A 5,079-nucleotide genomic window follows, 5' to 3' on the forward strand; every position below is an offset into this window, starting at 1 on the left:
TGACTATCAATGTCAATTTTGTAATCTTACCAACAATGCCAGTGTTAGAGCACGTTACAAAATGGCAGCTGTCACCTGAAAAATAAAAATTAAAAGGTGCTAGTGGTTTACCAGAGTTTCTTTCAGTCATTAATAATTGGTCCAGCCTGTCATGATCATTTTCTTTTTTAAATAGAGTCTCACTCTGTCGCCCAGGCTACAGTGCAGTGGTGCAATCTCAGCTCACTGCAACCTCTACCTCCCAGGTTCAAGCGAGTCTCCTGCCTCAGCTTCCCGAATAGCTGGAATTACAGGTACGCACCACCACATCCAGCTAATTTTTGTATTTTTAGTAGAGATGGAGTTTCACCACATTGGCCAGGCTGATCTTGAACTCCTGACCTCAAGTAGTCCACCCGCCTTGGCCTCCCAAAGTCCTGGGATTACAGGCGTGAGCCACCATGCCCAGCCTGCATTTCTGTCATTCTAAGTTTGCATCGAGATCATCTAAGTTTGCATCTGCACAATCTGTAAACCCAAATTCCTCTATATTTTCCAACAACAAAGACATTATTTGCTAGTTGTGGGGTGTCAGAGGGGTGTGGGGTGTCAGTGATGCCCTGCGAACAGTCCAGTGGACCCAAGGAACACAGTTTCTTTCTCAGCCTGTTTGCGTCCTTGATCTCCAGGAGATGTTGCAAAACTTACTGAAGGGAAAAAGACACAATGGAGGCTTCTGCCCACTTACGTTTGCAATGTTAGGTTTCTCAAACAGGACCCTTCATAGTCAGCAACCAAGTCCTGACTTCCAGATGTCATGCGGCCGGTTAACACCTTTTAATAACTGCTTTGCAATTCCAAACGACTCCCCAACAGCTTTTCTAGACAAGGAGTGGAATAAGTGCTCGGGTGCTCTTAGGATCTCAGAGGCAAACACAAGCTCAGTTTAACCATTTCCCTTCCAGGTGGACTGCTGAGTTATGCAAATTCCAGTTCATTAAGCCCTGAGTACAGAGTATGAAGCCAAAATATTTTCTTTAGTAAAAGCCATGCCTTTCATCTGCCTTTCCCTTTTCCTCCTTTATTCTTGGTGACTGTTTTTGGAAATTGGGTAACTCCCTGCAGGCAGGCAGCAGGGGATACTTACAAGTCAGGGTAGCATGGCAGGGGGTGGGGGGTGGTATCCTCTGTACAACCATGAGGAAGATGAGGCAAATAAGATCAAGAGAACGTTTTGTGAACAGGCGAAGATGACCCAATACATACCTGTCCTTTGCGGCTAGTGACACTGGATATCTGAAGCTGTCCAAACTCCCAGACAGAAGGAATCCCAGTTGTAACTCTACTGTGATGTATATGGCAGTGATCCTTATTTAGGAAGGACTTTGATTTTTTTGCGCTAAAAGGCCCTGCTGACCCACAGCCAAGGCCTTTTAGCTCAAAAACACAGCATGTCCAATTCCCTACAATTCCCTATGGCTGCCCGAAATAAGCCATGAAATGGGACAGGATTCTGGTCCTGCACAAGGTCAATTGGATTCTATCAAGGACACACGGAGGGCTAGGTCTACAGGGGCCATTCTGTGTTCTTCCCGCCTTCCTTCTTCCGTGTCAGTGAATTTTCTCTTTTTGTAATTCTGAACGAGGCTGGAAGCTGTGATCCGAGAAGCCTACCCTTTCTCCCACACTGAAAGTCATTCAGTCCTTTCTGCCTTGTTTGAAATAAGCCCGTCTCCATCTCTTCTAGCCTGGCTACCAGGGCTAAAGTGTCTTCGTTGTTAAGTATTCTGGGAGGAGTCCATGATGCGGCAAGTCCAATAAAAGTTCTGCAGCAGAGACTGGGAAATAGTTGCATTCTCAGGACTGTCAAAATGCAGGAGCTGGGAGCCAAACCGGTAGAAATGGGGCCCCATTTTGTGGCGGTCCGTCACACTGGCATCCGCACGGAACACCGTCCTCCAACCCTCCCCGTATATCTTGGTAAGTCCACAGAACGAATCTGTCGCTTGTCAAAACGTCCTTTTGCAGCCACAAGGGGAGTTCAGGCTTTGAGCGCGGCGGCGCCGCATTGTCAGTCTCTGCGCCTGCGCTCCAGGAAGAAAGCGCCAGGCGAGGCAGACGCGCCAAGAGCGCAGTGGGAGCTTCTCCTGCGACATCCGGATGTCGTGCAAGGAAAGAAAGTTCTCCTCAGGCCCCAGTGCACCCGACTCCTTCCGGAAATAAGCCCCGGACATGGGGGCCACTTGAGCTTCTCCTCCTCCACTGGCACGGCTCTGGGGAGCCTCAGGGAGTGAGGGGTGTACAAGACTGGGAGGCAGGGACGGGGCAAGCCCACAAATGTGCTTTTAAATGAGTTGGTAAAAGTAACAAACAGAAAATGGGAAGAAAAAAATGTATAAATTTAGATCACTTATGCAGCTCCAAGGCCTAAGGCAAACAACAGGAGGCCCTGGACCGCCCAGGCAGGACCTGGACAGGCGGCGCCAGAGGCAGGCACAGCCCTTGCAGCAACTTGGGGAGCACCAAGAGAGGGGGGTGAAGGGAGTTCTTGAAGAGTTTTCAGTTTTTCTGTGAGTGTAACCCTGCACCTGCCCCCACAGGGGGCTTCCAGGGACCAACTCTGAGAACCTGCCCGTGTTCCCCCGGCTTTTGGGGAACCAAGGGGGCTATTTTCTGACCATCCTCAAGCCATCAGGAACAAAGGGCTGGCTGAAGCGCCCGAAGCAGCGCCGAAGATGCCACCCTGGGAGTAGCTGCTCTCCCTCCATCCGGTTAGAGGAGGTCCACCCTGAGCAAAAGAAGGGCCCAGTTTCAGAGCCCGTGGATGTGAGGGCAGGGGAAGATGGCAACAACAAGGGTGTTGCCAGTGATGGAGGACCAAGGGGGCGATTATGGGCCCAGCCAGAGGAAGGCTTTCCCTTACCATGAAATGTAGGTGCCAGGCCCCTGGCAGTGGCAGGAAATGGCTCCCATGAAGTGTCTCCTGCCATTGTGGGCTCCTGGCTGGACAGTGCCCATCACTGGCACTTTCCTTGCTCTTCCACTTTCCCCTAACACTCTCCCAGATAGACTTGGAGGGGTCAGAGGCTAAGGTGGTGGGTGGAGCTGGTGAGAGTGTTCCAGGGGTCCCCACCAGCCTGGCTCTGCAGGGCCCCTGCGGGGAGGGGGGGGGCGGCGAAAGAAGAGAGGAAGCTTGGCTCTCCAATGCAATGTGGCCATTTGATGACACCACACTGCACAGTTTAATGACTGAAATCAGCCCCCTTCTCGTTATTGGAGATTACCGGAGGATTTTTTTTTTTTTCTGAACTTAAGTAGGTAAGCCATGAAGATCCCAGATTTCACTCAGGGACTCGAAACCAGCAGCAAGGAATAGGCTGCATGGAGAAAACAGAGTTGGCCCTGAAGCACCCCATGAGTCCATCTTGTTCAAAGTAAAAGTGGCTTTGGGATCACAAAAACAGTCCTTTAACATCAAAGTCAATTAGTAGAAACCACTAAATATCATGTGGCAAAAAAAAAAAAATTGAAATTTACTTGGAAGAATATTCAGTTTATTTTTTCAGATGGGACTCAATTTTTAACACATATAAAACACTAATTTTTGTACTAGAAAATGAAATTGATTAATTCTGTAAAAAAAGAAACAATTGTGTACTGTACTTTAACAAGTAAAATAAGTTGGTTATAATGTGACAAAAATACAAGCAATGATAATAGCAAAATTATCCAGTAGGAACCATGCCAAGAGTTTTATATTAACGCATGTCCCTGTTTTCCCCATCAAGGAAATTAAGTTTGGAGACACTGAGTGACTTACGCATGTCACAGATGTGGTAGGTGGAGAGTTCTTTTACTCCAGGGACCACAGTCTACAAAATAAACTTGCACATTCTACAAAATATTCGTTGCCATTGGAAATAGGTAAGCAAAGTGTTACCAGCATCAAATTAATGCGGGAATTAAAAGAAAGGGTGGTGGGGGCCTTGCTGCTGCGGTTTAAGGGGGATCCCTGCGCTGAGACATCTGGCTAAGTGGTCATTGCTAACAAATGGCAAAGATCTTGAAAACCTCAGGAGCAGGCTGTGGCTGCTCCAGTTTCTGATCTCAGGAGGAAGGAAGAGCTGCAGATATCTTTACTGTGAATAAGGGAGAGAAACGCTAAAGCACAGAAATGCTCAGAACCAAAGAGCTAGGTCACTCACGCTTCTAGAAAAGACATTAGCAGCTCTTATTGCTCATCCACTGTGCCTGGCACAGCCTTGTTTTCTAGCTTTCTGAATATGAGTTCCATCCGTATCCTTTGCATAACTGTGGTACTGCGATGTGGAGAGCTTGACCTGCCTGTCCACGGGGAAATGGGCTGTTCTGGTTATTACAAAACAGCCAAGAGAGGGCACCATGGCACACCTCTGAGTAACCCAGACACTGGCTCATGTTTGGGAACTGCAAACCATCCATATGGCAGGGGCACAGTTATAAATATTAATCCTGTTACGGGAATGGCTACAAATTTGACCAACCTCCTGGCATACGTTAGGGAAGCAACTGTGAAACCCCTTGATTCTCTGCATCTGGACATGCTATACTGTGCCAATGGTTTGTGTGTGGCAGAAAATGTAGCTGTGTCTACTGGGAAAGAATGGGGAAATTTCTTCCTGTGGAGTTCTTTATAAAACAAAAGTACATGAAACTGTCAGTAATATTGTAGTCTATAAAGGGAAATTTCTCTTAGAGGCTAATATTGTACAATGACTAGTTTTTTTTTGCTTATTTGGAAAAGATCTTTATCTCTTGGAGTGTTAAGAAGTCAACATATAATTGCCACCCTATTCATTGTGTTCTGGAGTGCCTGATTTATGGAAATCAGCATGAAACCTGTTTTAAATAAAAATCTATTTCAAAACCAAGGTCAGACATGGTGGCTCATGCCTGTAATCCCACACTTTGGGAGGCTGAGGTGGGAGGATCACTTGAGGCCAGGTGATCAAGACCAGCCTGGGCAACACAATCTCTACCAAAAAAAATCTAGAAATTAGCCAGGCATGGTGGTGCAGACCTGTTGGTCCCAGCTACTTGGGAGACTGAGGCGGGAGGATC

At 47.5% G+C, this 5,079-nt stretch overlaps 1 pseudogene; it reads right to left on the minus strand.

Annotated features, from left to right (window-relative positions):
• Window positions 1–1,252: 1,252 nt before the first annotated feature.
• Window positions 1,253–2,213, minus strand: LOC116547567 (annotated as a pseudogene).
• Between the last annotated feature and the right edge of the window lie 2,866 nt (window positions 2,214–5,079).

This window comes from Sapajus apella, unplaced genomic scaffold (assembly GCF_009761245.1).
Source record: "Sapajus apella isolate SASKATOON/1434 unplaced genomic scaffold, GSC_monkey_1.0 scaffold3606, whole genome shotgun sequence".
In the NCBI taxonomy this organism is placed as follows: Eukaryota; Metazoa; Chordata; class Mammalia; order Primates; family Cebidae; genus Sapajus; species Sapajus apella.